The following is an 11,967-nucleotide window of genomic DNA, read 5'->3' on the forward strand; positions in this document are numbered from 1 at the left end:
ATTCTATTATAAGTATCCCCTCGAAGTCTGAAAGTACGGGTCAAAGCCCCGTAATTTTCCTTGAGGTTTGGGCCCTGACAACAGTAACGGAGTCATAAATGGACTCACCAGATTGGTTCCGTTCGTGGATCCATCCATATTGTATCTTGCCCTTTTGTTGTATTTTCATGTGGGACCCACATCCCCATGTTCCGAACACGTTAATTAGGTCCCCGGGAGAAGATGGACACCCACCCTTACCTTCTTTTGGTTAGTTGGGCCATGAAAGTGGGCCTACAAGACTTAACTTAAATGAATAATGGGTTCTTTTATTTAGCTTGAGCCAAACAAGCCCTAAAACTAACATGTTTTTATAGGACCTTAGGCTAAGCCAAATGTGTCCTAACCAATGAGACTTAATAAGATTTGTGACCTTAGCCAAACAGACCCTAAGGCCCACTTAAACCTAAAGGACCATCCTTAGTCTTAGGGACACCTAGGCAAACAAGCCCTAAGGCCTCTTTTGATCTTTAAAAGAGAGGGCTCAACCCAAGATTCTCCCATCTCTTCCCTTCCAAGCCAAACCGTGGAGGAGAAGAGGAAAGGAAGAAGAAGAAGTAAGGAAGAGGAATGGGAAGGGAAAGGAAGAAGATGGAAGGTAAGGCAAAGGGGTTTTGCTGCCCTATCTTCCCTCCTCTCGCTGTCCAGATAAGAATTGAAGAAAAGACGAAAAAGGGAAGAAAGAGAGAGGAGGAGGTGGATCTTCAAGACTAGCTAGAGCTAGGATTGGAGCTCTACTCACCAAGGTATGTTCAATCTCTTAGTACCTCCCTCTTCTCCACTTTGTTTGTGAGTTTGAATAGGTTTATTGAGCTAGAGCTAACCTAGGGTTCCATTTGGGACTCAAGGTGAGGCTTAGCCCTTAAATGGGACTCTAATAGTGAAAACCAAGCTCTATTGAAGGCTTTATCAGCCACCTTACGACCTTTATTGCTTATTCCCTGGTTTTCAAATCCCAAACCCTATGTTGGACCAAAATAGGAGTTAGATCCTTCTGTGATCATGGATCCATGAGGTAAACTTAGGTTCTAGTGACCGTAGGAAGGCCTAAGACTCCCCTCCATGACCCTGAGTGCCATGTGAACTCCAGGTTCCAAGATGGAGGAGAAAACCTTAAGAAATCTCGAAAAGAACTCCGACGGATGCACGAATGGAGTCACCGTCGTGGTTCCGTCCGTAAGACCGTCCAGTATATTCTGGTAGCTGGTTCGAACAGATGCAGGAACGGATTTACTCTGTTGCCTCTGTCCGTAGTTCCGCTCCCTCTCGAAAATGTCTCAGGGACCAAACAGATGCAGGGACGGATTTATGAAGAGGTTCCATCCGTAGTTCAATTCGCTCTCGGGTATGTCTTAGGGTTCGAACGGATGCAGGAACAGATTTAGGTGGATGTTCCGTCCATGGATCCGTCCCTCATATTTTGACCTGTTGGCCTAAACGGAGTCAGGGACGGACTAACCCTGTTGCTTCCGTGCTCGAGTCCGTCCGTGCTGTCCTTGTTGAAACTCAACTTTAACTTTGGGGGCATAACATAGGACCCCTTTATACATCTTTTATCGTTTGGTCTCACATTCTTAGGCTACCCAACTTGATGGATAGAAGGTCCACCGATGAGATTCATGTCAACCACACCGGGTGACACCCGAGTTCGGTGAGTAGGTTTTGGGTGATTTGTTTGGGTTTGGATATATATATATATATATATATATATATATATATATATATATATATATATATTACACAATCATTATCATGCTATTATATGAATTATAAGCATTTTGCGCATTGCATTATTTATTTTGATTGTCAACATGAAATGAATGTGATATGTTAATAGTTCACTAATGTATCGGGTTAGGTGCCGGGTGTACCGATATTGAAACCCCGAAATTAATTATAGAACTTGTGATTGTCATCCTGACCTGTATGTGCCGTGCCGTGCTGGTACCCGGGTACTAGATGGAATGGGACGTTGATGCACCCGGAATACCTTTGGGGATGATAGGACTTGCATGTAGTATATCTGTGGTTAGGATTCTTGCTCCCTTATGCTACTACTCTTACCAACAGGGGTTTATGTGTTGGATAGTCTGAGTACCAGTTGCCTGTGGGGGAGAGAGACCAGGTCAGGGGTAGTGATGGGTATGGGGGTCTACCACTGGGTGGTTTGATGGCTTCTACCTGTGTAGACTCCCTTGTAATAACTGAGGTTTCATTGTGGCGATAAGTTAAGTGACCTACAGTGTCTCTCGAGTTATCATAGTAGTATACACTTGACTTAGAATTTGTGTGCTTGGTGGAAAAATGAATCTAACATTTGCATGCATCATGAGTTGTTCGTAATTGCTTGTTTGTGTGTATATGCATTCCCCTTTGCTCTCTCACTAGCTTGTGGAGCTAACCCCGTTTTAGTTGATATGTAGGTAATCTCTTGATGAGCTCTTATGAATGCGAATCGAGTGGAGCCGGTGGCTTGGACTTGGATGTCGATGTACACCCAAGAATGGTGTCCTTGTGGCGTGATTTAAACCTTTACTTCTGTATTCATCTTCATTCATGTATGAACTTCATGTGTAAATGTATGAAATTTACTGGTTGGATACGGGATATTGTAATTGTAAGATATGTTATCATTAGAGAATCGATACTTTGTATTTATACGATTTTAAATTGATTTTCGCTTCCGCTAATCTCAATATTTGTAATTGGAATGATTTATTCCATTGATTTACGTTCCCTGACATTATCATGCCTTGATAATTGAATAGACTATGGCTCGAGACACTGTATCTGTGATCCTGATAGTATTGTGATGACACCTGTCGTCGTAGTCACCCATTTTTCTTGTAAAATACCCTTTATTAGGATGGGGGCGTGACAATTGGTACCCTTTTATTTATTTTCATTTTTATATTTAAATATTATTTTCCCCACTTCTCACACCCTCGACCCGCTCACCCCCTCAAGCTTTCTCCACTCTATTTCTTCTCCTCCTCGTATCGCTCTCTCTATCTTTTCCCTCTCCTCTCAGATTCTACGAGTACATTCTCTCCATCGACCAATGCCTTCTCACCCCCTCAACCTTCTACCCCTCTTTGCTTCGTTCTTTATTCTTCACAAAACCTCACCCTTGCCCTTTAAAATCTACAGAGGACGAACCGCCTTCTTGGAAATCTAGGGTTCTTGCGGTGTGCCGGCACAGAGGAAGGATTTGGAAGCATCATCTCTTTCTCGCTTCATCCTTTTTTTCTGTGATATGAAGCTCTCATGCATTGCTATCTGTATACCGCCTTCGTCTCCGGCTTGCAGATTATCTGCAGCAAGGCGAATGATACCCTGCCTTGGCAACTAGGATTAGTAGCAATGTTCAATCCCTTTCTCTTCCAGTTTCATTACTGAATATGCACGCTTCACATTCTGACCCTTTCCTAACTCAATGTCATTTTTCGTAGGAAAAGAAGAGGTACAATACATTCATTCATTTGTCTACTACATATATAATATATCTATCGTCTCTCTATAACTTCTGTTACCTATCATCTTCCTAAACCCTATCTCATACAGCTGCAATAGCCACGTTTTATGATAAGCCGGAGTAAATGCGGGTATTTCTCTCTTCTCTCTCCCTGCAATCATTCTCATATCTCGTCTCTCTCTCTCTCTCTCTCCCCTTAACTTTTCCTTTCTATTATCTCTCTCTGAGTTAGGGTGTATTGATTGCATTTTTTCTCTATCAAGTGTTTATAGGAAATAAAATTGATGGGTGAAATTATTTGCTTCTGTATATATTATAAATCCTCTATCAATTGTGGAAGTCTAGAAATTAAGTCTTCTATGGGGATTGTATTCGAGAGGGAGAATGAAACACTTGGTGCAGCCACTTATTTTGTCACTGAAATAGAAAGATGGGCAGTGAGGCTCCACCATCTCTCCAACCTTACCCATTCCCCTCCCCTCATGCATCAATTTCACTATTTTTACCCCTTTTCCCTATCTGCTCTTAAAGTTGCAAATCAAACTATGGATGGGAGAGGTAAACAAATTGCAGCTCTTAGAACTGAAGTCGAGGTAACACATTCTGACCTATAGGATTTCATGCTCTATTCTTAGTTTTCATATGTTGCTAATCTAACTCAAGCATTCGATGATGTATAATGTACTATAATGCTTTACTTTTCTTGTTTGAATCAGAATGCAAAAGATGAAGCTGCACCCAAAGAGAAATAGCATCGAGAAGCAGATTCCGCACCAAAAGCTCTTGGCTTAATGACTCACAAAATGATATTAGACTCAGGAAGAGATGGTATATACTTTTTACCATTTAGGATCCTATTATATTATATACTTGAGATATTATTGTATTTTGAATCTGTATTGAGGTTTAGTTGTAAGGCATGTCATGCTTAATCACTGAATTGTATGCCTATCGATGTCTTTCTTTTACTTGTAAAGAATACACAGTGCTTTAATGGTTTCAGCTTATTTGTCGTAGTCTAACCCAAACCCAAAAGAACTTTTTATATATGCTTGAATTCTTGCTTGTATGTGCTCTGTTATGAATCTCGACAAAGCAGAACATTGTTGGTGTTTCTTCACCTTCTTTTTTAGTTTTAACTTTTTTCCTTTTCTTTTTCCCCAAAGATGTCCCTTCTTCTGGTTGAGCTGGGTGGATCCACCCAAATTGCTGCACATCCAGTGCTTTTATTCCCCTAAAAACTTTCAATCCTATTATGATGTCCCTTGTTACATACTCTTCTGAGATTCATTCTGGCAACATATGTATTCCCATATGGAGTCAAACTTGTTAAGTCCCTTGTTGAATTTTTTAGATTCATTCCATCTCTCTCTCTCTCCAAAATCTTTTTGTATGTACATTCTCTCTTAGTTCCTCATCCCTCCATTTTTCCTTGCCCCAATCTCTATTTCTAAATTCTCTACCCCCAAATCTCCAATTGCTATTACCTAAAAATATCCCCAATTTCTTTCCTAATCTTATTTAGTTTCCTTATCAAGAAAAACTCCTAAAATTTTGCCAATATATCTTTTGTCTTGCTGGAGAACGTGAACAGAATCGGAATGGCAGTCAGAGCCGGAATACTGAAGCGATTTTTCTCTGCTTCTGTGTTTGCATAGCAGTCTCTGGCACTTTCCTCCTACTGGCAGTGCCTTTAGTGGTGCTTCTGCTAACTTAGCTCCAGTTCCTTTAACAAGCCTTTTTGTCACTGGTACTTCCTTTTTAATTTTTGGATTCTCTTGTCTGTGGTACCTCCATCTGCGCAAATTTTGGGATCATTCTGTAGTTGTTCTTCTTACTGGATTATTCATGAAAAGTGTTAAATTCTGATCAATTATTAACCTGAGCCATTCCATGAACTGTATAGTTAAGAAGGTAAATAATAGAAACACTAACAATTAATAAAAGGTAAGAATGTAAATTCTATTCCAATGGTAATGACAACAGAATTGAGGATTTGGTCTCCGTAGTGTTATTTGGATGGAAATCCAGTAATGAATTGGACTGGTGATTTACATGATCTAACAATCAACCTTTCAGCAAATCAACCATTTAATTTGGATGCAAGGCTTTTCAATCTTAGTATTTCTATTGTTTCTATAATCAGAGTGTTTCATGAGTATTGATGAATTTTGTATTTTGAAGCTATTGCTACTGGTATGTCTTAGCACTGTATTGTATAGCACATATTTGTTTGGAATTAGCCAAGTAAATTGGTCTGGACTCTGGAGAAGGTAATGTTTGACTAAGTAGTGTTTTAGCAAATGATTCTTCATCCTCTTATGAGTAGACAAATTTTTGAGAGGAAAGAAAACCTCGAAACATTCGTCAGATTACTATCAAACAAACTACATGCCATCTATTTTGACACCCTTTGCCAATAACAAGGTTCTACTTGTAGAATCAGATTATGAATGGATGAACGACTTCTTTGCTGCCTGAATCAAATAAGTTTCTAATTGATTTCTTGATCATGGCAACATATATTGATGTATAAAGGTCGAGCTCTTGTGTATTTTACCTTGAATTTTTATAGTACATCAAATTTTTTTTTTTTTTGAGGTACTTCCTTTTTCTCATGTAAAGTGAATAAATACTTAAATTTTTCCTAATATTTTTAAATTTTTTGTTCAAGGAACCTGAGTGATATCAAGGGTTGTGCCATCCTGATATGCTAATGATGTTGGGTTTTTGCACTTGTAGGGCTCAACAAGCGAACTATATCAGGGAAACTTCGTGAAGCCTTCTATAAATTTGGTGAACTTGTTTATGTTAATTTATTTGCCACCATTTTCATTTTGGTTATATATTTCATGTAATCTCTCATGTCACTCTCCCCCAACTCACTCCCCTTCATCGCACCACTTCTTTGGATTCTCTCTCTCAACTCATCCCCTTGGTCGCACCACTTTTTTGGGTTTTTTATTTTATTAAAAAATAAATCTTGAAGGTGGTGTTGTTGTTAATTGTTGTACTGACCTAGCTTGAAGGCCTTCTTGGGTACATTGCCATTGATGGTATGCTGCTTCAATAAACTTAATCCCAACAGAATTGTGATGGGTTGTTGTAGACTAGAGAAAAACAAAGAATGCATTTTATCTCTAGGATTATAATCCATTGCTTCTTGAGAAAGTAGTCTTTGCAGAAAGAGCTTCAGAAAGACGGGCTAGAAGTTGATCCGGTGGATGCCCTTCCTGTTGACATTAGATGGGAAACTCTATTACAAAACAGGTTGTCATTTATTTGTCAAAATCTCACATGCTTGCCTGTTTGTTTGTGCTTTATAATTTCTCAAGCATAGTATACTGACTCAGAAGTTGTAATAAATGCAACATCAAAGGAATCTAAAAAATCTAATGGTGCACCTAAGGACGAAGAAACTGCAATGCAAGATAAGAATGGTGATACAAATAAAAGCATAGTGAAGCTTACAAAGCAGAAAAGAGGGCTAACCAGAAGAAAAAATAAAAAAGAAGCAAAGCAGAAAAGAGGGCTAAGTAGAAAAATAGGACTCAGAATGAATGCTTGTTTTTAGATCTGTGAGTTGTTTTTCTTATCCTCTGTCATCCTGATACTTGAACCGGTTGTGATTTATTTGGCCCTTATTTATAATGTTATTTTTCCTGTTATCAATTTAATTTCCTCTGCTTCATAGTAGATCTCTCATTCAAATTCCATTGGCTTTGTTTCTTACTACACTGGATTAATGCTTTAGTTTGTCTCTCACATATGGATATTGCATTTTTTTTGGGATAGTTCCTTGTAAAATCCCACTCTCTTTATTTGTTCATGATGTATTAAAAGTGGGTGTAATGCTGCGTACATTTGCCCTTCCCAATTCCTGCAGTATTGGGAGCCTCGTGCACTGGGATGCTCTTTAATAAAAACCTCTTTCATTCATGACTAAGAATAAAATCTTAATTTGTTGATGGAGTTACATTTGCTTTCCTTTAGTTCTCTTTCGTTTTGATTTCATATTGATTCTACATATTCAAGTAGTTATTTGTCCTTGGCAATCTCATCGATTTATTTCAGATTCGAGAAATGGCTATAATGAGAGAACTGATCTTTTTTATTTGGATTGTGTAGTTTAGGTATTGACTCTTGGGTTTTGGCTCCAATTACATTTCCACTTTAGTATTGATATATTTTTTATGAAATAAATAACAAAAAATATTATTCAAAATTTCCATTTTAGTATTGATTTGATTTCACTTCCCTTCCCTTTATTTCCTCTTGCAACAAATGTAGACTAAGTGTCAACTCCAAGTCTTGCAGACTTCAACCCCATTTTTTCCAGTCAAGACCAGGTCCCAAAACACTTAAATTAGCAGAAAAAAGAGTCAAAATAGAGAACCAGTTGAACCTACCTGTTCTAATGGTTTGAAAATTTTTTGTGAAAACTGAATGGTTATTAGATGGAACTTTGATACCAGGTTTAAAATTCTATTGCACCTAACAGTTGCCTTATTTGGTTTTTATAGGTATGGCATTGAGCAAGAGTACACTCTCCTACGATGTTCAGTGGTCCCTTGGATGGCCAGTTGGTGGCTTCCCTGGACCTTAGGTGTCAATATGTGAACTACTACTCTATTCTTTGACAATAGTTCAAGTTGTTTAGCTACTCAAGTTTTAGTTCATTAAACTTTCTGGGTGAATCAATGAGTAGGGTAATTTAACTTCTGAGTTTATAAAGTTCAATATAATTAGAGTTAGGCAGAGGTTAACTACATGGTGTTCCTGTTCCTCTTGCAGTTGGGATTAAGGGTTTTCAGTTCATGTGGGTATTATTAAACTGTAATGCCCATCATAAGCTTCTGTTGATTGTGTAGGGACCTTTCTACTGTGGTACCAGAGCTGACAAAGCATCTGGGAGAGACATTATGAATGCCCCGCTACAAAGCATGCCTCTATGCTGGAATTAGCATTTGGAAGAGACATTATGAATGGCCACTACAAAGCATGCCTCTATGCTGGAATTAGCATCAGTGGAATCAATGGTGAATTCATGCCTGGACAGGTTAATCTTTTCTTTATAAAATGCGTGGAGCTTATACTTGCTTTGTATTTCAGAACTTCAATTTGTCGTGTAAATTTATGCATACTGTGGTATATGTTGGCCTGAACAGTAGGAATTCCAAGTTGGACCAGTTCTTGGGATTTCTTCTGGTGATCCACTATGGATGGCTTGCCACTTTCTCGAGGCATTGTTAAATAAGTGCATTAATGTTTTCTTTTTATCAATGATTGTGTTTTTTTATAATTTTTTTTTTAAGTTTCCTACTTGCTTTGTAAAACAGAGGATCACAAAAATTGCAGGAGTTTTTCTTTCATCTGACCCAAAACCAATCAAGGTTTGGCTTTTATCTTCTTTAAAATGTTAACACCTTAGATAATCCCTGCCTTTGTGTTCTTCAACCACCCTAGAGATTCTTTTCCTACTTTAAGAAAATTAAAAGTTTTTAACCTATTCAAGAACTGATATTTGTCGGCAGTTTTTGTGTTTGAGACCTTGACAGAGTCTTAAGAAGTCATTTGATTTGAATTATTTGAGACTCTTTCTATCTGTTTCTCTCTCTGTTTGTGTGTCATATCTTTATCCAACCATAACCCACCTTTCATTTGGGCATTGCTTCCATTCTTTTATTATTGATTCTGATCTTATTGTCAATATGATATTTAGGGAACTGGAATGGTGCTGGTGCACATACTAACTCCTGGTAAATGATTTTTTCCATTTTGTGTATAGGAATGTGGTAGCTATAAATGTTTTGTTTCTAAAGTGTAGATTAATTTTGAATTATGAGTGAATTTTCTTGATTTTGTTTGTGAATTTCACTTGTTTTTTTAAATAAGTTACCTAAAGATTAACACCTGCAATGAAAAAAGACAAACCACATTTTACATGATATAACATAAAAATTGTTGGCTCGCCTGCCATGCAAGCCACCCTCCAACTCTAGATCTAATTCCAACATTCACTCGTCAATCTTCTTTTTCTTCTTGCTCCCTTCAGTTTCTTCTTCCTCTGTTTCTGTATTCTTTCTCCTCTTCTTCTTCGATTCTCCAGCTTCAGGTTCAACGTGCTGATCCTCGCTCTCCAAATCAGCTTCAAGTTTTCTATGTTTTTTCTTCTTTTCCTTTTTGTCTTCCTCTTCAGGTTCCACAAAAAATCCCTCATTCTTTTGCTGGCCTGTGTCCTGAATTTCAACATTCTTTTTCTTTTTATCAGTATTTTCTTCTCCTGCTTTAGTTATCAGGTTCGGTTCTGCTGCTTTATGCTTCATCTCCTCGTCCTAATGGGCCACTGCTATTCCTGTTGTCCGCCCAAGCGTTGAATCAGCTGAAGGATTGTAAGCCTTTGTTGCGAAGTTATTAATGTCCTTGCCCCTTTCCGTTTGTGAATTTCACTTTGATCAGCATAAAGTCAATGAGAAAGGATGGTGGGATTGAAGTGATAAAGAAGGCTATTGAGAAGCTGGGTCTGTGTCACAAGGAGCATATCTCGGCCTATGGAGAGGGTAATAAGAGAAGATTGACAGGTCGCCATGAGACTACTGACATCAATATATTCTCTTGGGTAAGTTAGAACTTGGCTTTCTCTGATAAAATCTCTATGTTTGAGCAATATGGACTCTGAAGAAAAATCCTGCAGCAACAAGGCAAATTAACCACAATAAGTCATTTAAGTTACTTGTAGGGTCATCCAGACTTGTCCATTTTTGCATTTGTTTGTGTGAATCTCATTGAGAAGATCACTTCTATTGACCATAATGAACTAAAAAGGATATTAAATATGGTTTTTTATTGCTTATTTGGATGCATAAAATGCTTTCACTTAAAATAACGTCTCTAAAATGCATACTCTTGAGGCATTTGACATTAGATACGCATTACCTATGAATCTATAATCAACTCTGGATCATTCAAATTTATATGCTGATATCTTTATTTTAATGTACACTTTGAATACAAACATTAATATATATTATTTCAATTGATATAGAAACTAAATTTGTAGAACTTGTTCTTCTAAAGAAAAAGGCCGAAGCTAAGTTATATCATTATTTTTTGTTATTTTCCCACATATTTCCCTTCTCATGAGATCAAGGGAAAAGAAATGGAACCCCTTAATCCATGATATCATTCATCCATTATGAATTTTAAAAGCATTTACCAATAAATCTAAGCCTCCATAATTTTATTAATTCTAACACATTGCCTTCTTCAGTGTTCACTGTGCACTACTAGCCATTAAGTGGTGTTTGTTTGGTTGAGGTTTTTTACTAAATCCACAGAAAATACCATGGACCAAATTGACTAGGTAGATTCTTCATGTGATGTCCTTGTATTGTCAAGAAAACATTTTAAAAAGAACACAAGTGATGCTCCATATAGTAGTTGAAATTATATAATACATTCTTGATTTATTTCTAAAAAAGATTATTTGTCATTTGGTCCTTTTAAGTATAAATGATGATAATGTGGAGAAACTGTTTAGATTTGAAAGATTCCTTCATAAGAAGGATTTCTTAGCTCATAATTTTGGTCTTTTTATGATATAGCTGTGTTTTATGATCTCTTGTGCATGACTTATACATGCTATATTCTTCACTTATGATATGTACAGAAACCAAACCCATTTAAATCTGGGTAAGAAGTGGAATATCTGACTTAGTCCCAAATTGATTTACCCAAGTGATAAGAACACAAAATATTTATAAGAGTGATGAAACTTGAATTTTCTCCTATTTTCTTGAACTAATAATTACTAATCAAAAGGAATATTATAAAAGAGTTGATATGAGTTTTTGTATTGTTTGTCGTTGCAGGCTACTTTGAGGACAGAAGGTTTGCATCGAACATGGATCCCTACGTGGTTATCTCCATGATTGCTGAAACCACCATTCTTGAAAGGCTTTGGAAGGAAATAGGGATTATGAAGAGGGAGGTATGTTGAAGGTCCCATAGTTTATACTACATGTACTGGCTTTATTTGAATTCTTCAAGATAGATTAGTTGAGTTTGTTGATTTCCATGTATGTGTTTCTTTTTTTCGTATTTGGATTGAAGTTTTGATATTATATATACGATCCAAGCAAAGTTGTTGATGCATTGCTCAAACTCGACCTTTGACATTCTTGAAATCAAGAATAACAAAAAAGGGAAAAGAACACTACCTGGTCGTGTGGCCCCTGCGTCTAGACATAGGTGCACGCATAAGTGCTGCCCTGCCTCCCATTAAATAAAAAATTGCATTTATATTGATGCCCTTGCATGTGCTCTCATTGGCCCCTGTGCTGGTGCAAACACTACACAACTAGACAACAATCTTTGGCCCAACTTAAAATTACTAAGGTTGTATGGATGATAAGCTTTTACTATGGAAATAGGGTCCTAATTATATTAAGGTT

The 11,967-nt window shown here is 37.3% G+C and overlaps 1 pseudogene; it reads left to right on the plus strand.

The window, feature by feature from the left end:
- Nucleotides 1-1,181: 1,181 nt before the first annotated feature.
- Nucleotides 1,182-11,553, plus strand: LOC122650641 (annotated as a pseudogene).
- Nucleotides 11,554-11,967: the final 414 nt, after the last annotated feature.

This window comes from Telopea speciosissima, chromosome 2 (genome assembly GCF_018873765.1).
Source record: "Telopea speciosissima isolate NSW1024214 ecotype Mountain lineage chromosome 2, Tspe_v1, whole genome shotgun sequence".
Lineage (NCBI taxonomy): Eukaryota > Viridiplantae > Streptophyta > Magnoliopsida > Proteales > Proteaceae > Telopea > Telopea speciosissima.